Source organism: Mesoplodon densirostris, chromosome 2 (assembly GCF_025265405.1).
Source record: "Mesoplodon densirostris isolate mMesDen1 chromosome 2, mMesDen1 primary haplotype, whole genome shotgun sequence".
Taxonomy (NCBI): domain Eukaryota; kingdom Metazoa; phylum Chordata; class Mammalia; order Artiodactyla; family Ziphiidae; genus Mesoplodon; species Mesoplodon densirostris.
Window position 1 is genome coordinate 14,040,086 of NC_082662.1, and position 23,130 is coordinate 14,063,215.

Below are 23,130 nucleotides of genomic sequence, written 5' to 3' on the forward strand. Positions count from 1 at the left end.
TGCTGGGCACTTACTTGGTGCCAGGCACTTTGCTAATGGAGTACATTACATGTACGAATGCATTTAATCCTCCCAACACTCCTATGAGGTAAGTTTTATTCTTATTATTCTTGTTTATAGCTGAAGAACAGGCACAGAGAGGTTAAGTAACTTACTCAAGATTTCACAGCTTGAACAAGGGGAGCTGAGATTTGAAGTCAGACAAGTCTGGTTCTAGAGCCCGACTGAGCCCTTAGCTCTGTGACTTGGTCACTGCTGGGTGATGATGAGGCTTCCTGGGGTGGGGAGTCCTGCTGGGCATGGCGAGGCCAAGGTTGGAATGGGGAATTTAGATGATTGTGTGCCCCTCCGGCTGACCTCCCGGGAGAGGGGCAAGGCTCAGAGAGGTGAGGTGACCTACTTGAGGTCACACAGCTAAGAGATGGCAGAGAGTCAGACTCTCCCTCTTGGCTCCTAACAGAGTGTGTGCTGCACCAGGCCGGCCCCTCCTCTGGGTAGCTTTTCCTCCAGAGGATCCTGGTACGTTTGGGGCAGAAGTGTCTGAGTGAGGCTGCCTCCCCAGCTTTTGGTTCCTGAATCAGGGTCTCCTGAGGCTTGTTTGGGGACTACCCTCTCCCTTCTATCCCCCGAGGGCTGAGCTCTTCTGGGATTAATGCAACCAGCCCTCCAGCTGGGTCTCCTCAGTTAGTGGGACTTTGGGAACTTCAGGGTGGGGACCGTTCTGGCCCCATTCACATCCCTACCACCTAGAAGGTGAGAAGAGTCCCTGGGGTCTCCTTCCAGAGCTCCCTCCCTAGGACAGTCACGTGGGCAAGAGGTCCCCAGGGTGATTCCGCTCTGTTCTCTCCTCCTGGTAATAATAATGATATCAACAGCGATATTGACTACTGGTCCTGCCACCATTGCTCCATTTCCATTTGTCGGACACTCACCACCTGCTAAGCTCTGAGTCAGGCAACCCACATGCCATAGTTTGTTCAGTCATTCTGAGAACTCCCATTTCACAGATGAAGAAGCTGAGGCTCAGGTGAAGTCACTTGCCCAGGGTCACACAGCTGGCCAATGGCACTGAAGTCATCAGCAGAAAGTTGAAAGCTCACATCATCCAAAGTTGCACGCTGAGTTCACGGTGCAGCCAGGGCCAGGGTCCAGCTTGGTTGACCCCAGATTTCAAGCTTTTCCTACTTGGCTACTCTGGGCTGGGCTGCACTGTGGTGGGACTTGAGAAACATGGTATCTGGTCGTGTTCTGCCTCTAAATACTACAGGACCTTGGGCAAGCCCCTCAGCCTCTGGGGGCCTGGGTCACCCCTATCTGGGTGCAGGAGCTGATCATTTCTTTCCTGTGATCTCACGGAGGGCTGTGAATTATAGTCACAGCTGGGAATGCCTTAAAAACCTTGACACAGGGAGTTCCCTGGTGGCCTGGTGCTTAGGATTCTGGGTTTTCACTGCAGTGACCTGGATTCAATCCCTGGCTGGGGAACGAGATCCCTCGAGCCGCACTGTGTGGCCAAAAACAAACAAAAAACAACAAAACAAAACAAAACAGCAAACCATGACACAGTATGCATGCAGACAATTAGTGTGACGAGAGGTAATTACCCAAGCAGCATCTCCAGTCCACTCTGTGCCTGGGACAGCCTTGACATTGAATCCCCACCACTACCTTGGGATGCAGGAACACAAGCCCGGCTCTACGGCAGGGAAGCTGAGGCTCAGGGAGGTGAAGTCACTCACTTGAGGTCACAGGACTAGTAGGTGGGGAAGCAGGGATTTGACCTCAGAAGTGAACACCCCCGTCACGATGAGAGCTCCTTGGGGATGGGGATGTCCCAGGGTACCCAGGCTTGGAGCAGTGAGTGGGTTTGGAGATATCGACCCTTTGGCTCCAGGGGGTCAGACTCCCAAGAGCAGGGTCCCAGGAGCTTAGCAGGTGGGTTCAAGGCAGGTGGGGCACTGCTGCCATGAGGTGAGTCCCTGTCTCCCCTGCTCAGGCCTCTCCCACTCGGCCCTTCAGCAGAATGAGAGGGACCTCCCCTCCCCCATCCTTCCTTGTCCCAAAGGGACAGGAAAACAGGGAGCACTCCGGAGCCATTCTGGGACCTGCCCTGAAGGTAACCCTGATTCCTCCTCCTGGCCCAGCTCAGCAACTGCAGAGAGTCGTCTGATGCCCTGGCAGAGGGAGAGACACATCGGGGTTAGGTTGCACTTCTGCCCACCTCTTCCTTCCCCATCTTTCCCTCTTCCCTGCTTTTCCTCCTGAGCAGTGTCGTAATTGAATCTGATAACCATTCATTCTATCTGATAAGAGGGGCTCCAATATCATGGCTTGTTTGAGACTGGCTGGGGTGGGCCAGGGGACCCCAGGCCGGGAGCCAGGAGGCTGCCACTTCTCCCACTGCGTTCTTCATGCCTGGTGTAACCTTGAGCAAATCCTTTGCCCTCTCTGGGCCTCAGTTTCCCCTTCTGTGAAAGGAGGGGCTTGGCTTGGATCATCCCTAAGGGCCCTGCCAGCTTTGAAAGTCTCTGACTTGCTTGAGTGGATGGCCCCGAGGTGCCCTCTGAGCTCCCTGCCCGCTCTCTCTCCTCCCCACGTGGCCCTGGGAGCACAGGAATGCAGGGGAGGCTCCCGTTTGCTTCTGATACGTGGGGACTCGCAAAGATGGGAGTAAGGTCCATAAAAACCCGCTCCGACTCTGTCTGGCCGATTTTTGGAATAAACCCAGGGTGCCAGTGTTTGTCTGACTACAGGGGAGAGGCTGCCTGAGGCCCTTTCCACCTTGTTGTTTGTGGAAAAAGTGTGGACGTTGGGGTCAGACTTGGGTTCAAATCCCAGCTCTGTCGTTCCTGATGGTGTGAACTTGGGAAGGCTGCTTGGTCTCAGTTATTGCATTTGAAAGGGAAGATAATAATACTGAACTCACTGAGACGTTATGAGGGTTATGAGTTCTCCCAGGCAGAGCACTTGGCCCAGCGAAGAGTAGATGCTCAATAAAAGAGAGGACAGGTCCCTGGCACCAGTGCCAACTGATCCCTCGTGGCTGCAGAATGACAGGACGCCTCGTCCGGGATCTCAGTGACACATTCCATGCAGAGGAGCGGATGTCTCCAGGTGTGATAGGGATGATATGGCCCTAGTTCTAGTCTTTCCTCTTCCTCTTTCTTAAAGTTGCTCTGGAAACTACAAAACTGGGCCACATGCCTCAATGCCTGCTCTCCTGGGGCCGCTGGGTTTCTTCACCCCCCACCCTGAGTCTTGCTTTCCCCACGGAAAACCGGGAACCCTAGGCTCCACCCAGGGCATAGTGGGGAGGGGGGCAGCCTGCTACACACTGACCTCATCCCCACATCTGGCTGGCTGGCTCAAACGACTGATCAGAATTCACAAGGTATAAGGATTCATGGGTCAGGGTGAGATCTCTCCAATGAACTAGAGAACGAGCCCCCTAAAATTCAAGGCTCCTGGGGGGTGGTCCAGAATTCCAAGAGCGCACTCAGGGAAAGGGTTGGCTTCAACCAAAGAGCTGACTTCAACCAAAGCCTGGGGTCTGGCCCAGCTGTATTCCTCGGCCCAGCCCTGGAGCCACAGGGCAGGCAGCTCACTGAAGATGGAGCATTGTATGGCTGCCCCTGATTCAGAGACGTGCATTTGGGGATGGAGCAGATGAAATTCCCTGGCTAAGTGGTGGTTTCTGGGAAGGGGGAACGTGCCTGATAAAGCTACGTGCTCTTATCTCAAAGCTCATTACCCAAAAGACATTTCTTTTTTCTTCCCCTAAACATCAGCACAATCTTCTCTGCTTTTCTTGGAATCCTGGATGGGGGATTTTCTAGTTAGTAGAGAAACCGTATCCAGCTTCTTCCTGCTTCACCCAGGGGGTGAGTGGGTTTTTTCCTGTAGTTTTTCAATTGTATTCATCCATCCATTTGTCCATCCATCCATCTATCCATGTGCCCATCCATCCAAAGCCTGCTTATTGAGTGTCCGCTCTGTGCCAGACACTACATTCTAGAGATACAACTCTGTGCAAAACAGACCTCCTATCCTTAGGGAGATGATAGGATAGCAGGGGTGACTGACAGACAATTTAGGCAATATAGTACCCGGGGTGCTATGGCCTTATCTATTTATCAGTTTCCTTATCTGTCGCATGGGATGGTAACTGTACCTATCTCCTGGTATTGAGAAGATTTGATGAGATAATACAGGTAAAGAGTTGGCCCGTGCCTGGCACGTAGTAAAGTGCTCAGTAAGTGTTAGCTGTGATAAAACAACATGATAAAGACGATGATGATTCAGATCACCTGAAACAGTGCCTGGCACTGACTAGCAACCATGCACATCCATAAGTTGTTCTGGGCAGCAGCAGGTAATAGGGGAATGGTGACCAAGGGCAGGCCCCGAGCCAGCTTCTCAGGGTGGGGCAGTCCATGAGCTAATCATCTCAACAAAGGGGCCGAGGGTGCTGGCCATGCCATGTGGCGGCAGGGTGTGTGGGTCAGAGGGGGAGCTTGAGCCAACGCAGCTGCCTCTCTGGTTGGCCCAGTTAGGAGTTGGTTATGAAGCGTCTTAGGGTGAAATCAGCCATGAGACCAGGTGCTGTAGACTGCCTTTGCAGGGCTGGAGCAGGCTATCTGGAAAGTTCCCAGAAGCTGAGAGAGGGCAGGGCAGCCAAGGGCAGCAGAGGTGGGGATGAACCCCTGCATTGGGGGCTCAGCAGGGGGAGGCTATGGATGAGATTCTAGGGGGAGCAGCCATAAGTGGTCAGGAGGTCCCTGGTGGTCCCCCATGGGGCTGATGAGGGTTGAGGATGGCAGTCTTATTCACCACTGTGCCCCCAGCTCCTGGAGCAGTGCCAGGAAAACCTTAGGCACTTAATTGGGGAGTATTAGTTGAATGCATGCTGTATGATCAGGCCACCCAAGACGGCTGTTCTCTTGCTCTCCATACATCCCTGGCTACACCAGTCCCTGCTTCACCTACACCCTACTCACAGGACTGACCTTTCCTCTTAATCACAGAGCCTAATCTGTAAATGTCTACATACTTGCCCCCTGGCCCAGCTAGTGATTGTTCTCATCTTTGGATCAGAACATCTCCACCATAGCTTAACAAAGGGGCAGTGAGGGGATGATCCTCTGCTTGTTTCCCTGGTAACCGATGAGCCATCCTGATGTAAGTTCCCCCTATAACTAGTAACCTCTTCCCTCCAAACCCTGGAAGCAAAGACGGCAGCCATGTCCTGCCTACCGTCCACCGTGCGTGGAAGGGTGTCGCTCCAGGACCTTGTTTCAAACATGTAAGCTCCCCCATCAATTAAACCATTAATGTCTCTGTTGCTGACTCCAGGCTCTTTCTTCGGTCTTGAGGCTGGGCTAGTACAGGGCTGGCAGGCCTATGGGGTGCAGCCCAACACACGCCAAGATGCTGTTGGGATGGTCTGGTTTAACTATCATGCTGGCTTACCTGTAGGAAGCAGTGGTTCTGGAACCCACAAGAGTGGGTGCAAACCCTGGTACCCCTACTTACCAGCTCTGTGGGACCTTGAATAAGACATTTCCCCTTTCTGAGCCTCAGTTTCCTCATCTGCAAAATAAGAATTGCAACATCAGCCTTGAGGGTTGTTGGGTAGACAGGAGATGGTGAAAGGATTTAGAAGTGACAGCTGTTGTCGTTTTCCACACATCGAGGGTGACACCCAGAGTTGTGAGCCACGACTGTGGGATTGGGCTGGTGGGGATGGAGTGTCTGTTGAACCCCACATTGTGATGTTTGGGGGGAGGTGTGGTAGCTGGAGTCAGATAGACCTAGAATCCATTGCTTACTTGCTGTGTGACCTTAGGTGGCCTACTTAACCTCTCTGTGCCTAAGTTCATCATGTGAACAAAAGGGGATCTTGAAAGCAGCCATTCTACAGAGTTCTTACAAGAGTAAATGGGGTCATACATGAAGAGCACAGGGACTGGCATATCCCTCAGTAAAGGGGGATTTACTGCCCAGTAAAGGGGGCTGGCTTTATCATTGGTGGCCATCCGGGAGGAATGGGGTGAAAAGCCTTTGTGAGCGTGAATGTGAGATACGGTGAGGGACTCTGCGTTTCATCCGAGGGAAGGGGCTCAGGTCCCTCCCTGATGTGTTGGGAATCCCGGCCCGCTGTGTCTCTGCTGACATATTGTGTAGGTGAATAGAACCATCCTGGTGAAGGCTTTGAGGTCCCAGAAGTTGCTTGTTTCCAGGAGAAAACCTAGGAAACCATTTGGCTTAATCTCTTGGGTGGTCTTAACCCGAGGCCACAGGGTAGGGGGGAAGGAGCAGATTCTGGATTTAAATCCCCTCTCCTCTCCTCTCCCACTGTGTGACCCTGGGCAAGTCACTTAACCTCTCTGGGTCTGTTTCTGTATTCATAAAACTGGACAAAACCACCTTCCTTGCAGGATTCTCTGGAGGCTGAGCACACAGTGGGCCTCTGTAAAGGGGAGTGATTTGTGCAGGCTCCACGGAGGGCGAGGGAGTAGGTGTTAATGAACGCTGGGGCTGGTCCAAAAATCCAGTCTATAAAACTCCTGCCTGCAGCTTCTGGTGCGTTGCTAATGGGAGTTTATGTGAAGGACACAGCGGGATAAGGGCCCATTGTTTCCAGTGGGGACGGTTTTATGACTCTTAGAAAGCGTCTTTCATCTGCAAGACCAGGGAGCTTATGGAACCTCCCAGCCCTGGGCGGTGAAACTGGGGGATGCTGAAGGTTTCTGGGGCTGGTGCCAGGCTGCAGTCCTGGCCAGGCCCTCCTGCTGACAGGGGCTAAGGCCTCCCTGGAGTGTCACTGCAGCGTCAGGCTGGCAGCCGCTGTGCCTCCCTTTCCCCAGGCCTAGGACCTTCTCTCCTAGAGACCCTCTGTCTGGTCCCCAGTGCCCAGCCTGGTCTGCTTGGCAAGGCTGGAGGCTCCCTGGGTCTGCGGGGTTCCCTTTCTGCTCCCCCTCCTCAGCGGCCGGTGCCATATCCTCTTCATTCTTACGGCAGCTTCTAGAATAGGCTTTGGACTCTGTCTGCTGTCAGCTGACTGGCAACTCTCATTGCTTGGGAGGCTTGCCTGGCACCCTGAGCCCTGGGTAGGGGCAGTAACCTGATGCCAGGAAGAGAAGACCTTGTCTCTCTGTCCTTTCTGGCTCCTTGGCCAGGTCCCAGGCAGAGAAACCCAACCTCCCCTTGGCTCCGCAGGCAGCCCCAAGTCCTCTGCCTGCTTATCCCCAGCGGAGGCTGCCCCAAGGAGTAGGTGAGGCTGGCTTCCTAGTGTAGACTGGGCTGGCACACGGGGCTGGTGGGCATGGGCTGATGGGCAGAGGATCTTTACATGTTTGCAGCTGCCTCTGATGGCCCAGGCTGCGACTTTTCCCTTTTCCATTTCATCTTTTCCATTTTGGGAGATACAGAGAGACTAGAGCAGGATGTTTGGATACATGAATTGGTCCCAGAATCCCCCCCTCATCCTGCACTAAGATGGTAGCCATGGGCAGTGGGCACCACTCTCCTTTTATCATATGAATAAAAATCCACTCAGGTGCATGCAGTGAAGGGGGGTTGTCTCTGTAAGGACACAACAGTTCACTCAGATGGACATTCAAGGCTAGGACAGAATATCATTGTGCCTCAGTTTCCTCATCTGTAAAACAGGGATAAAAGTACCTACTTTATAGGGTTGCTGTGAGGATTAAATGAGTTAATACATGAAAGTGATTAAACAGAGCTCAGTACAGAGTGTTATGGAAGAATCTGCTCTTATTATTGCTAGGGCTAGGTGATCTCTGCCTCACTGTCTTTTTCTCCCACTTTACTTTTTTTTGTTGTTGTTGGTGGTGTTTTTGTTTTTCTGTGGCATTTCTGATCTCCCAGAACCTCAGCTTGAACTTGGCTGTGGTTTGTTGCAGCATGATTGCCAGCTCTGGTTCTGCACCATCTTTCAGGTTCAGCGTCCGTGGTCATTTGACTGACTCAGCCTCTCAGCATTCTGATGCCAAATTCTTGGGTGAGACGAGCTGATAGGCCCAGTGTTGGTCAGATGTTCACCCTGTTGTCCAATCAAGTGCACTGGGGAATGGGCTGCTCTCACGGCACACGGAGGTGCACGCGTCCTGGCACGTCCAGTCCAGCCTCTTCAGAGGCTCTATCAGAGCGGCAGAAGAACTGTGAACAGCGGTTTGGTGCTTTTTCTGTCAATCCACAGGAGCATTCCATGTTTCTAAGTGTTCAGGACAAGTTTTCAGAACTCCTGCTGCTGGCACTTGGAGCCTGTTTGGCTCACAAATCATTGGTCCATTTAAAATTTGAAATAGTTGCCAATATTAAAAATCAGGGGATTTCATATGGAAATCTGGATTTCTAGCTTCTCTTGGGAAAAACAATAAGAAAGTTGCATAGTGCACAGTGACTCATCTTCTAGAACTGGGTGGTGACTGCCCCTTTTACCTGGGGCAGTGCTTTCCAGGCCTCCAACCTTGAGACATAGTGTCAGTGCTCATGTTCAGCCTGCTTCTCCCATTTTCATCTCCTATCTGACCCCCTAGGTCCTGGAATTTGCTACCTTACTCCATACACTGGCTTTTACCCAGGGAAGGGAACTGCGTAAAGAACAAGAAAAATTATGTAGCTTTTCAAAATTTTTGAATATATACATGAGCCCAGGTCTGTGTTAAATAGTCCACAAATATTACCTCATTTAATCCTCTAAACAACCTCATAAGGCAGGTATTATTACTTTCACGTATACTATATAGATCGTGAAACTGAGGCTCAGAGAATTAAGCAACTTGCTCTATATTAGCACGGGCCATCTGACTTTAGAAATGACTTTAAGTTTACAGAAAAGCTGCAAGTAAAATATGACTTTCCCTCTGAGGCATTTGAAAGGAAACTGCTGATGTGACGTTCCTTCTCTTTGGATATCTAGTATGTGCTTCCTACAAACAAGGACATGCTCCTATACAACCGTGATACAACCATCAAAGTCAGGAAATTCCCATCATACATTTCTACCACGTAATCCTCACACCCTATTCAAGTTTTGCCGATTGTCCCCATAATGTCCTTTACAGGCGAAGGATGGAGTTCAGACCACATGCTGCATCTGGTTGTCGAATCTCTTTGGTTTCCTTCAATCTGGAAAAGTTCCTTGCTCTTTCCTTGATTTTTGTGACCTTGGCACTTTAGAAGACGTTTAGAGGAATGTCCCTCAATTTGGGTTTGTTTGATGTTTACTTGTGATTGTGTGAGTTGTGGATATTTGGCAGGAAGATCATGAAGTGATATTGTGTCTTTCTCAGCGAATCACATCAGGAGACTCATGATGTCAAAATATCTCCCAGCTGGTCATGGTAACCCAATCTGACCACTTGGGTGAGAAGGTAACTGCCAAGTTTCTCTACTGTAAAGTTGCTCTTTCCCCCTTTGTGGTTAATAAGTATTTTGTGAAGAAGTACTTTGAGACTCTGCGAATAGCATTCCTAGCTTTCAATTTATTCATTTACTTATTTACATCAGTATAGACTCTTGGTTTCCAATTGTATTTAATGGAATGTAAATCCTTATAATCATCATTTATTTTGATGCTCAGATTGCCCTTGATTTGGCTAGTGGAAGCCCCTTTGAGTTGGCTTTTGTGTCCTTTTGCTATGTTTCCGTCATTTCTTGAGCAATTTATTAATTTCTGGCCCAACAATATGTTTCAGGCACAGCTTGTGCTTCCTCTGGAATCAGCCATTTCTCCAAGGAGCTCTGGTTCCTTTTAACAGAGAATGGTATTGGCTGCACCGCGTGACATGCAGGATCTTATTTCCCCGACCAGGGATCGAACCCATGCCCCCTGCAGTGGAAGCGCAGAGTCTTAACCGCTGGACCACCAGGGAAGTCTCAGAGGATGGTATTTAGAAACCATGATCTGACTGCTAAGTGTGTTCATTGTCATGGGGTGTCCCTGCTCCCAGGCCCGTTTGGTGGACAGAGCTATGAGCTCACACCCAAATCTCCAATTCCGGTCCAGCACCACAGGGTTCATTCTACTTTTCTCCCTTTTCATATTTGTATTCCCTTCTCCAACAGTGTTGGGAGTTTGAACTCTTGACAACCACTGTACTAGGACACCTCTCATCAATGATACGTATGATCGTTTATGATAATATAGTGTCAAATAGCGTATTTATCTAATTTTGTTGGTGAGATGTTGAAAAATCTATGAGATAGAAGAGGGCAAAAGGATTATTGCTCTTTTACAGGCATTGGGACCAAGTGGAAGAGGTTGAAGGCTGTTCTCAGGGTCCTATGGAGAGCGTGGGGTGCAGAGCCCTGTCCCGTGTCTGTGTCCAGCCCACTGGACAAGTGTCCATTACCCCCAATGGCTGTTTTGGGAGAACTCTGAGACTACATCCCCAAGAGAAAGAGCTGCTCAGACTGTCCTCCCCCTTACACCAAGGCCCGTAAAGTGGTAGCTCAGAAAATCAGGTTTCCTTCTTCACTTGAGCCCCCCAAACCACCTCTAGCTGTGTGTTTCCCCACAAATGGCAGGTCTTGAGTTATGAGGAAACTGGGAGGTGGTGGGGAGATTGCTCAGTGCGGCCCAGCTGCCTTCCAAATGCCCGTCCTACTGGACAGGGACAGCAGTGTTGCTAGAAGAGAGTTTCATTTTGGCAGGACAGATTATGTCCTCCTCATTCACAATCAAAATGCGATGCAGCCTCTCTTAGATAAGAGCCTGTTCATGACTGGTTTGACGATACAGGAAATAACAAGGACTAGCTGCTTTCTGCACACTCTCCATTCATACTGCCTGTGCAGGGGTGGTATCTGGACTTGGGAAGTCCACTTTCCCGTCTACCCTCTTCCTTTTTTTTTTTTTTTGCGGTACATGGGCCTCTCACTGCTGTGGCCTCTCCCACTGCGGAGCACAGGCTCCAGACGCGCAGGCTCAGCGGCCCTGGCTCACGGGCCCAGCCGCTCCGTGGCATGTGGGATCTTCCCGGACCGGGGTACGAACCCATGTTGCCTGCATCGGCAGGCAGACTCTCAACCACTGCGCCACCAGGGAAGCCCCTACCCTCTTCCTTTTTGATCTTCTACAAGCCTGGGCCGATGGAAGCAGGGCCAGGCTGGGAGGCAGAGGCAGGAGCCCTGGGTTCCCATCCTCACTTTGCAACCAGCTTGCCAGGCAACCTTGGCTAAGTCACTTAGCCCCTCTGACCAATGGGAAATACCACCATGCCCTCCCTCCCTCCCTTCCTCTTTCCCGGGTCAGCAGTAGAGACCAGGGAGAACAGAGTCCCAGCCCCATCCAGATGTATCATCCATGATTATGCTTACACAATAGATCCCGCCCCACCAGAATGCTCAGCGAGGGGGAAATTCTGGTTAATTGAATGTTCTGGGACATGGAAACGTTCCCAGAAATCCTTTTTGTTCCTTTTGTGGCTATTGAAACCCATTTGTTCAACTATTTAGCAAATATTTGTCTCGTGCTTATGCTCCATCAGGCTCTGTCCCAGGTGCTGGGGATTCCAGCATGAATGAGATAACAGAGTCCCAGCTCCTGAGGACTCACAGTTCGGGGGAAGACATGGGGCAAATACCCTACACAACACGGTAGGATGGGTGCATGGAGGAGGGGACTGTAGGATGCTATGGGAGCCCAGGAGCCCAGTTTTGGGGCACTAGAGAACAGATCCTTGAGAAGGTGTTTTCTATGTGGAGAGCATCAAAAAGCCACAGTGTCTGAGGGATGGAGCAGTAATTGTGTTTCAGGCAGAGGGAACAGTATAGGCAAAGACCCAGTGAAACGCCTTGTACATTCATTCGTGCTGTGGAGCTTAGCATGTGAGGCTGGGCAGGCGAGAGAGAAGGGGTGTATGCGTGTCAGGAGAGCAAGATGGTGGAGAGAGCAAGAATGCAGGAGAATTGGGCTGGGCTGGGGCCTGGGCTGACCTAGAAGGTGAGGGCTACAGGCTCATTTATTCTCGACTATGTGTTTCATGATGTGCTTTTTTTTTTCTTATACAGTATAAGTAGGATGTAGATGGAAAATGAAATGAAAACACTAATTCACAGAGGAGGGGCCTCAAGGTCAAATGGATGACACAGGACTGGGAGGAACGGTGACAAGTGGAAGGACACGGCTCTTTCTAAGGGGCCACTGCTCCTTGGGGCCTCTAGGGTGTGGCCATGGGGGCCTGGCATTACCAGATGGTCAGATTTGTTAAGAGAAGCCAGCAGTCTGGCAATGGATGGGAAATCTCTCAATTGTTAAATGTTGGTAGCTAATTAACAATAATAAAATCACTGCGGGCAAAACAAAATGCTTCTGCAGGCTCTATTTGTTCTATGAGCTGGTAGTTTGCAACCCTGGATCCAGAAGTTTCTATTGATAAGGGTTTGAGGGTGTCCACTTGGTATGCCCCTAACCTGTGCTGGGCTCTGGGGGCACAATGGGGGCCTGAGGTATGGCCGCTGCCCTCAAGCTGGAGACAGTTTGAGTCATTACATGTCCAGAATCAGCTAACAGAAACAAAAGCGCTAACAGAAGCAACTAACCAAAGCATGAAGTGCTGTAGAGCTCAGAGGGAGAGGTGGTTGGGGAACAGAGGCCATGTGGGGCAGCTTCCTGGAGATTCTGGGCCTTCTGATTGTTCTGGGAGGGAGGGTAGACCTTAGTGCAACCAAACAGGGGGCAGGCATTCCAGACTGGAGGACTCAGGAGGGCTCAGGCCCGGGAGGGAAACAACTATAGCCAGGGAGGGGGGCTGGAAGAGGTCTGAAAGACTGCAAATGCAGGTCCAGGGACTTGTACCTTTTCTATGCCAGCAGGACCCGAATATCTAAATTCTGGTCCAAGGCTTAATACCATGAGCCCCGAGGTCACTGGATAGACATCTGAAGATGTTCTTGCTGCTTTCCTGGCATTCCAGAAACTTTCCTCCCTGCTGTCACGGCCATTGTTTATTCTTCCCTGGAATGGACAATCCAACAGGGCAGGAGCTTTGCCTGTTTTGTTCACTGATGTCTCTTGCGTACCTAGAATGATGTCTGGAACATAGTAAGTGCTCAGCAAATATTCACTGGCTGTACAGTGTGAGCCCAGGGTTGCCCTAGGCTTGGGGGTTAGGATGACTTTATGAACGACTCTTAGGACAAGCTCTATGGGGCTTATGTTCTTGTGTGGAGATGGACAATAAACAAGCAAACCTATCAATGAATAAGATGATTTCAGAGAGCGTGGACTGGTGTGGCTTGTCTTGCTGCACTGTAGTGGCCTGTTATCCCTGTCTCCTCCTAGCCTAGGAGAGCCGAGGGGGCAGGGCCAGGGTCTGTCTGGTTCCTTGTTTCATTCCTAGCCCGAGGCTGGTGCCTGCCCAACAGGGAGTACTTAAAAGAAAAAATGTTTTTGCTGGCTGTAGGAAAGAACGCACACAGGCCAACACAGACTCCAGGCTACATACACCTGTGCCCTTTGGAGGCTGCAGAACTCATTATCAAGCCAGGAGTAATTGCTGATAAGCCTGAGTGTGAGTTTCTTTGCATATAGGGAGGTAGCAGGGCAGTGTTTAATACCAACAGGGATCATTTTAATTAATGAGCTGATAACTGTAATTAATTGCATCATATCCGGAGGCCCTCTTTGGAATTCTGAGAGGGAGTAACTAGGGTTTGGCAGCTTTTTTTTTTTTTTTTTTTCGGTACGCGGGCCTCTCACTGTTGTGGCCTCTCCCACTGCGGAGCACAGGTTCCGGACGCGCAGCCTCAGCGGCCATGGCTCACGGGCCCAGCAGCTCTGCGGCATGGGGGATCTTCCCGGACCGGGTCACGAACCCGTGTCCCCTGCATCGGCAAGCGGACTCTCAACCACTGCGCCACCAGGGAAGCCCGGGTTTGGCAGCTTTGAGTACTGGAAGGGAGGGGCATGCTAGGATCTCGGTTCCACCACTTCCTTGCTGGGTGGGCTTTGGCAAGTTACAGCTCTGAGCCTCCGTTTCCTCATCAAGCAAATGGAGCTACATGGCAGGGTGGTTGCTAGTTCAAAGCCCGCAATGCCTGCAGCTGCCAGGATTATGGTTCCTGAGGTTATTATGGGAAACCAGGATGCAGGGCTGATGTAATGCGTCAGGAGGGTTCTCTGCAGCAGGTGCTCGGTGGGGGCCCATCGCAGGTCTGGGTTTTCCTCCGGGACCAACCCAGGCATCCCTCACCCTTCTGGGGTAGCCCTGGGCAAGCTCCTATAAGTGAGGGAGAAGCAAGCAGCCGGCGCGGGCCGGGGACCTTTCCAAGGGAGAAGCGGGGAAGGGGGGGACACGGGGGTGGGGATGAAGGAGGGGAAGCCCTGTGAAACCTGGAGGGTCTTGCCCCAGCCCCTGCGGGCGTCGGTTTCCCCACCCGTGTGGCGAGAGGCTGGGTGGGCGGGAGGGAGGGAAGCCCTCCTCCGGCCGCGGGGTGGCGGGCGGTTGGGGGAGCTCCCGGCCTTCCGGGGGTCGCCGGGCGCGGCGGTCTGGCCAGCAGGGGTTAAGCGGTGACTTCAGCCGCAGCGAGCAGGCCGGCGGGCCGGGCTGGCAGGCGGGCGGGGGCGGCGCCGCGTTGCGTTGTGCGCCGCGGCTGGACCAGGCCGCTCGGCAGCAGCGGCGGCGGCGGGCGCACCCCGGACCGGGCCGTGACCTCGCGGGCGGCGCGCGGCGCGGCCATTGGCTCGGGCGGCGGCGGGCCGGGCGGCTGGGGCGCGGGGCTGGGCCGGCCCGGCCATGGGCGCCCGCGGCCGCCAGGGCAGCTGAGGTGCGGGGCGGCCGCCGGCGCCTTTGTGAGCGGCGCGGACAACAAAGGCGCGGCCGAGCGGCCGGAGCCGGTGAGTGCGGCCCGCGGGGCGCGGGGCCGGGCGGGGGGCTCCGCGATCCCCGAGACCCCGTCAGGGTGTCCGTGTGGCTCCGGGTCTCTCCGGGGCCGTGGGCGTCCCTGTGCGAGTGTTGCCGAGTCCGGGGTCTCGGTCTCCCGCGTGGTCCTGGTCTCCGCTCCTGCTTGATCCTTGTGTCCCCGATTCTCCGGGGGAGAGTCTCTCCCGGAGCCCGGCTCTCCTCCGTGTGCCCGGTTGTGTATGGGGGTGAGGTCCCGGAGCTGGGGTTTCTTCTCAGTGTGTATGTATTTCCTGTGACATTGGAGCGATTGTATTACGTGTGTGTGTATGTGTGTGTGTGTGTCTCCTCCCCCCATGGGAGACTCTGTGTCCCTCGGGTGTCCCATCCCTCTGCATGACTCCTGTCTGGCTTTTGTGCATCTGTGTGTGTGTGTGTGTGTGACCTCAGCAGGTTCTGGCAGGGACAGTTTGGAAATCCCCCCCCACCCCCACCCTGGGCTTCACTTTCCCTTTGGTTCACCCAGGCCTTCAGGTCCTGCTGTCACTGTGGTTCAGCTCCCCCCTGCACTGACCTGAGGGTCCCTGGGATTAAGTGGAGTCAGGAATGCTCTTCTCGCCTCTGCTCTGGGCCCACCTCTCCCACCCTGGACCCCTGCCCAGAGACTGAACGGGGCGGCCTCCTGGAGGAGGGGAGTGTGGGAGGAGATGATGCCCTGGTCAGCCGGAAGGCCAAGGCCACAGAACCCGGTCAGGCCTGGACACTCCTGGAGACAGAAAAGTGTGTCCGGGACAGGCTCTGTGAAGATGAAGACCAGCCCCCTGGGCCTCCGGGGGTGGTCTTTGAGAGGAAGGTCAGGCCTGATGTAGGGAAGTCTGGGGGGAGTTCTTTCTCCCTCTTCCACGCTGGGGCCCTGGGGCAGGGGGTCAGGAAGCTTCCTTTAGCCTTGAGAGCCTGAGGACCCTGCCTCGGGCCACAGCAGGGAGGTGGTAGGGGTGGGCCGCCCTGCCCACGGGCTCTGGAGCTAAGACTTTGCCTCAAAGGCCTTGGCCTTCTGGAGGGCTTCAGTCCGGGGAAGTCATGCTCCGCCTGCGGAAGCCCCATCTGTTCCTCCTCGGATGCTGGGGAGAGAGGACAGGTCGTGCAGGCTTATTAACATGCTCAGCTCTTCTCTGCAGGCCCTGCCTGAATGGCCCTGAGCTGCAGCATCCATCCGTCCCTCTGTCTGTCCACCCAGCACTATGCCCCACAGTGTCCAGGCCTCGGGTATATAAACTAGAAAGGAGGGCACAGTCTGGAAATCTCCAAGCTCCCTGTGGCTGGGTTAAAACTTCTTGGGATGGAGCTCTTCTTCTGGCTTGTGAGGCCTCGGGTTGTGCCTGCGTCTTTCTGCTCCCCCACACTTGCCTTTCTGAGTTCCCCTGCTCCTTCCTCTTCTACCAGAGAGACGTTGCCTTAGCTGGTCCCATCCTTCCCCTCTTCGCTTCTCACTCAGGGATCTCCTCCTCTCTGGGCAGCCAGGCTGGCTCCAGAATTCCTGTTCGTGATGCTCTTAGAGCCCTCACTGCGGTCGGGGTGGGTTTTTACCCCTCCCAGTGGACTATAAGCCTTCGAGAGTAGGGACCATGTCTGTCTTGATCACCAGCGCCTGACACATAGTCGGTGCTCAGTAAATGGTTGCTGATTATGTGGATGCCCTGGAACTAATGCTTCCTAAATTGTCCTGTTTCACAGGTTAGCTTTGAAGGAGTCTGGGGAGGGGAAAACTTGGTGGACTTCTTGGGACCCAGGTACCAGGTTCGTTTAAGAGGAAGGCCTACTGTTATTTAAATAAATAGTAAATTAACAGATAAATCAACAGTGAATTAAAAGCTCTTTATGGAACCCGGTATGTGCCAGGTGCTGGGCTGGCTGGTGCATATATGTCATCTTTTAAACGGTGGGATGGAGAAGAGTGGAAAGAATACAATCTTCTTAGATAAGTTTTAAAAAGATAAAGTGGGTGATACATACTGCATATATATGTATGATAATAGTAGGTTAGATTTATGTTGCTCTTTCATGTCTGCTGTCTTTCTGTTTCTACAACCACCCTGATAATTAGGTAGTGAAGATGGGCTCATACACCCATTTTACAGATGAGGAAGATGAAGCACAGCATTTAAGTGAATGCCGAAGGTCACCGTCAGTGAAGGACTCAAGCCTGGGTCTCCCTGACCGCCCAGTCCTTGCTTTCTTCTGCAAGCTTGTCTTTAGTATCTTTGGATTCTCATCTGCTGTGCTTGCTCTCAAGTCCAGGAAAGACAGTCAAACTCATAAATAGCAGAGTAGGCCAAAGTTCTCTTTGTGTTCACTGTGCCACCTGGGCCCCAGCTCAGCTCCTTTCTTGCCATGTGTCCCTGAAGAGTTCCTTGGTCTCTCTTTGCCTCAATGGAGGGCATTTGAGTCGCCTTCCTTTGGGGTCCTAGTCTAATGAGCTCCCAGGAGTGACCCATCCTCACACGGCCTGTGCTCGGCCCCAGGCAGTGGTGTGCTGGAGTCTGTACTGAAGAATGAGATCTGGTTGATAAATTTTAGGCGTTTTTCGAGTTGGCTGTTAACCTGCAAGTTTATAGTATGTAAGCTGGCTGTAGTATATAAATTTACAATTAAATAAGTTATACCAAAAACAAGGGTAATAAGTACTCAGAATACAGTACTTCCTGATTATTTCACTGTTTTTCACAGATAGCTGTGTATTTGTGATTATTTATATCTTTTGTGTGTGTGTGTATATAGATAGATAGATCCTTTTATATGTGTGTGTATGTGTGTGTGTATATACATATATATACACACATACAGATCTTCCTCAACTTCTGATGGGTCCTGATAAACCCATTGTTAGTTGAAAATATTGTAAGTTGAAAATACCATAAGTCGAGGGAATTCCCTGGTGTCCCTGTGGTTAGGACTTGGCGCTTTCACTGCCAGGGCCCGGGTTCAATCCCTGGTTGGGGAACTAGGATCCTGCAAGCCGTGAGGTACGGCCAATAAATAAATAGATAAATAAATAAAATGTTAAAAAAATAAAATCTCATAAGTGGAAACTGCATTTAATACACCTAAGCTACTGAACGTCCTAGCTTAGCCTCGCCTGCACTGAACGTGCTCAGAACACTCCCATTAGCCTACAGTTGGGCAAAATCACCTAACACAAAGCCTGTTTTATAATAAAGTATTGGACATCTCACGCAATTTATTGAACACTGTACTGAAAGTGAGAAACAGAATGGCTGTCTGGGTGCACAATGGTTGTAAGCGTGTCGGCTGTTTCCCCTGGTGACTGCATGGCTGGCTGGGAGCTGCAGCCTGCTGCCCTGCCCTGCATCACGAGAGTGTTGTACTGCATGCCACCAGCCTGGGAAAAGATCCAAATTCAAAATTCCAAGTACAGTTTCCACTGAATGCGTATCGCTTTCACACCATCATAAAGTTGAAAAGTTGAACCTTTGTAAGCTGGGGATGTAATGTACATACGGGTGTGCTCCTGCCCATCTCTTTCCAACTCTGTTCAGCGGTCTCACCTTGTAGCTCAAAGTGGCCACGGTGAGAGCACTTATACCACAGAAACTGGAAAACGATGCAGGTGTCCCAGTTCTCCCCCCTGTGGAGAACCAGCTGTTAAACATTTTACCAGCACACCATGGGGATCTAGCAGTGAGCTCCCTGAGCACAGCCCCTCCCTGGAGCTTGCATTCTCATGAGACAAAACTCCAGGGCTGGTTCAGGGTCGTCCCAGTGAGAGTGGCAGCCGCTGGGCTGGGTCTGCTATGATGGTAGGGTTATAAGTGGCCCTCAAATGAGCTCTCCACTCCAGAAGCTGAGTTATCTTCCCATGCACCAAGAAGAGGGGACGTGGGATGAGGATAGGTTTCAGTTAATTGAGAGCCTGCTTTGCCATTGATTGGAAAACCACACTCAAGATGACTCAGGTGTCTGGGAGGCAAAGTGGTTGGGGTGCCTGAGGAGAGACTATGGACCAGTCAAATAGCTCGGGGCTGGTGAAGGTGTGATGGCCAGGACTCCGGTGGCTAGAGCTGCCTGGGGGTGGCTTAGGCAACAGTGGACAGGACCCATCCATATGGATTCAGGGGCAGAGTAGAGTCAGACTGTTGAATGGGCAGGCTGTAGCTCTTGTACAGTCTGAGAGCCCTGGTTGGGAGAGGGGCATGAGCACAGTTACATACAGCGGGAGTGTGTGCAGAGTGCAGCAGAAGAATGGATGGGGAGAGGGCAAGGGTCTGGGTGGAAGGAACAGCATGTGCAAAGGCTTGGAGGCATGAGCTGTTGGAAGTTCAGTCTGGCTCAGGTGTCAGGTGAGCCAGGAGCCTGCAGAGCTGGTGGCAGAGCAGGCGAAGTCCTGAACCTTTCTCAGGTCAGAGTGCACAGCATCATCTGGGTACCAGCAAAGGAACGCTGCCAGACCTCTTCTGCCAGGGGCATCGTGCTCTGCGGATCACCCCCTCCCCTGAAAATCTTTAAGTTTTCCGGGTAGTTTCTTGTTATCCTCAAGCTTGCTGCTGCTCCAGCCCTAGCATCTGTGGCTGGTGGCTTCATAAAAAAATTTCCATTTTAATATCAGGCCGAAAAAATACAGAATTGGGAAGGTGGGTCTGCTGCCCTCCCTCCACCCCAAAGATAAAAGTAACGGTTAGTTAGGTTATCCAATATTTTGATTACCTCTGCTACTTTTGCCCTTCTTTTAGGCATGGGAGCTTGTTTGTTTAAAGACAACTCATGTTACTTCTTTTTTTTTTTTTTTTTTTGCGGTACGCTGGCCTCTCACTGCTGTGGCCTCTCCCGTTGCAGAGCACAGGCTCCGGACGCGCAGGCTCAGCGGCCATGGCTCACGGGCCCAGCCGCTCCGTGGCATGTGGGATCTTCCCGGACCAGGGGCACAAACCCGTGTCCCCTGCATCGGCAGGCGGACTCTCAACCACTGCACCACCAGGGAAGCCCCTCATGTTACTTTAATGCCTCTGTGTGGCAGACATTTTTCATGCATCAATTCATTTAATTCCCACACTGATCCTGCAGGTGGGTACTATTATCCCATCTTATAGATAAAGAAACTGTCTTAAAGAGGTTGAGTGACTTTCCCAAGGCCACAGTATAAGTGGCAGGATTCGAACCAGGTGGGCCCTGAGCTCTTTCTACAGTCCCCCTTTGTTCTATTTTCCCCTTTGCCCTTTGAGGAGGGGAGGAAGAGAAGATTCGACACATGTCTGGAATCTCAAAACACTCAGCCCTTCTTCGTTGGAAGTGAATGCGTGTTTTCTCTTGCATATAGCTGGGTTCATCACCCTTTGGTTTAGGGTCAAGGCCTAGAATAGAACTCGGTGCCCAGGTGGACCGCTAGTCCTGGTGTCTGGAAAGTGCTTATATAATGGCTTGTGTTTATGGAGAGCGCTAATTGTAATAGCTCAGATTGACAGAGCGGCAGCCTCATTGGCGGGGGCGGGGCGGGGCTCGCAGGAGTTTGGTCCTGGGCAGTCCTGACGAGTGGGCTGTATCATCAGCTCCGTCTTACAGCTCAGGTAAGTTATCTTGCCTGCCCAGAGACGCGTAGCGCGGAGGAGCGAAAGCAGCACTGCTTGACCTTGTTCTGTTTGCCCAGAGCCCCAGCTCTCAACCCTGTGTCCTGGAGCCGTGCCACCCCTTCCAGGGCCTGGCCTCTCTGTGCCTCTGACAGCCCCTGGCAGCGGGTTCCACGTGCCGTGGGAACTCGGGGCGGGCAGTCGATCGCTTGGCCAGCAGTGCAGGTTGTGCCCACCCCTTGGTCAGAGGCTGGTGCTGAGCCAAGAGCTTTACCTTTTCCTGACCTGTCTGTCGAGAGAGAACCCCCTGCCAAGCGGCTCACCTTCCCACTGACCTGTTGGGAGGGTAGCCTTGGCCCCGGCCTCACCACCACCTCGTTGCAGGGACATCGCAGGTCCGGGGCAGTGCAGGTGGCTTGGGGTGACCCCTGTCCATGACTGCACATTGGGCCTGAGGCAAGGTGGCATTTCTGGGTCTGGAGCCCCTCCTACTTGAGAGGCTGGCCTCTGCAGGACCCCCCTCTCAGTGGCTGCCTGATTAGTATGCATCCCTGAATTCCAGCCCTGAGCGCGCAAGGCGGGAACCAGCTCCCATCACTGCCCTCTTCATTGTTTGAAGTGGGCAGACTTGGAGTGAGCTTTAAAAATACGGGCTTTTTATTCAATTTCCCTAGAAAAACAATGGTTTAAATGAAGTAGAGGAATAACCGTCTCTGGAAGTCGAAGAAAAATATTTCGGAACCCTGACATTACCCAGAACCTTTGAATTTCTTTAAAATAAGGGTTTATTTTACTTTAAATTATGCGTGTATTATGTGACCATTGAAGAAAACTTGGAATATACAGGGAGAAGAAGATTAAAATCCCCCTTGTTGCACTACCTGTCTCAGTATTGCAGTGTATAACATTCATTTATTCAGCGATTCATCTGATCATTCGGCAAGTACCAATTTAGGGCCTACAAAGGGCTGGGTCTGTGCTGGGCGTGAAGTGGGCACAGGTAAATGGTACCCTGCTTCCTGCTGGACCTCTTTCTTTCTTTCTTTTTTTTTTTTTTGGCTGCACCGTGTGGCAGATGGGATCTTAGTTCCCTGACTAGGGATTGAACCCGTGCCCCCTGCAGTGGAAGTGCAGAGTCTTAATCATAACAGCCAGGGAAGTCCCTGCTGGGCCTCTTTCTATGCTGGACTTTGGGTAACTCACCTGGCCCCTCTGTATCTCAGTTTTCTCATCTGTAAAAAGGGCGTAATACAAGTACACTGCTCAGGACAGTGCCTGGCCCACTGTCCCGGCAGAATTGGTGGTTCTTACGACAGTGACCAGGCCAATTGTAAGTAGCCTTGCCCTTGTGGATCTTATGTGATGGCGGAGGAGACAAAAGCCAGACAAACGAGTTAAAGTAACCGCATGTCATGGAATTAGTCCTGCCAAGGAGACAATCTAATGTGATAGGATGGGAATAGCAGGGGCTGGGGGGAGGCTGTTGGGAGAGGAGGGGGTGTATGTGGGGGTTAGTGGTGCAGAATTTGTCAGCTGGAGATGGTGAGGAGGGCCCCTCTGAAGAGAGGCATTTAAGCTGAGTCCCAAATGACGAGGGAGGACCCCCCTCCCCTGCAAAGAGCAGACAGAAACGTGTTCCAGGCAGGGGCACAGCACATGCAAAGGCCCTGAGGTCAGAATGATCTTGGCTGGTTTGAACAGGAGAAAGCCCAGGGCTTGCAGCAGCCAACGCGGGGAGGGCAGTATAAGGAGATGCTGTAGAGGGCCATGTGGATCAAGGCAAGCAGTTAGGATGGCTAATCCAGGTGCAGCAGGAAGCCATCAGCAGTTTCTTTTTAGTTTCCTGTAAATACCTTTATTCACGAAATACAATCCCAAGATTCCAGCTATAAATAGCTCTGGAAAGAAATTTATGTTTTTTTCAGATAATTCATTCAGAAATAACTGAGTGCCTATGACAGGGAAGCACTGGAGTGGATGCTGGAGGGTGAGGGATGGACTCATAGATGAGAAAGGGGAGGCCTCGCCAGCAGGTGACTGGTGACTGGTGACTGCGTGCCTGCATTGCCATCCCGCTGACCCCTCCCACAGCCTGCTGGAGCCTGTGGGCCCTGACTCACCTCAGGAAGGGACCCTCTGGCTGCAGGAGGAGAACTGGCTGTGGGCACCCAGGTGGACTTGGGCCTGGAGGAAAGGCTCGGGTGGCTCGGGTATGAGAGGTGGCCATGGAGCTGGAGAGAAGACTTAGAGAAAGAATCGGCTGGAGTTGCTGTGGATTGGTCACAGGGGCTGAGGGAAAGAGAGGAATCAAGAGGAGCCAAGATTTCTAGAATCTTCTTTTGAGTGTCTAGGTGGGTGGTGGTATCATTACAAACAGGTGGTTCAGAGGGGGTTGAGAGCATGTTTTTGGAGAATCCAGGAATCCAGTTGGGGACAGGTTCACGTTGAGAGGCTGGCTTAGAAGTCCACGGGAGAGGTGGGGGCCCCTTGGCTGGGTGTCATTAGCATATAGATGGCACAGGTGGGACCACCCAGAGGCCAGGTGGGGGAGGAGGATCCAGGAGAGGAGGCCGAGGAGGGGCAGCCAGGGCGCTAGGAGGAGAAGGGAAGGAGAGTGGGGTCTCTGGGAAGCCGCCACGCCAGGCCACACCACACCACACCACACCCCACCCCACCATGCC

General features: G+C 52.3%; 1 protein-coding gene across 2 annotated transcripts in view; it reads left to right on the forward strand.

Annotated features, from left to right (window-relative positions):
- The first annotated feature begins 14,751 nt into the window (after nucleotides 1–14,751).
- Nucleotides 14,752–23,130, forward strand: part of ARHGEF10L (Rho guanine nucleotide exchange factor 10 like) — a 146,158-nt gene continuing 137,779 nt past the window's right edge. For both annotated transcript variants that reach the window (XM_060089043.1, XM_060089046.1), the window contains exon 1: nucleotides 14,752–14,866. The gene's annotated coding sequence lies outside the window, so the exon portion shown is untranslated. The remainder of the gene's footprint in view (nucleotides 14,867–23,130) is intronic.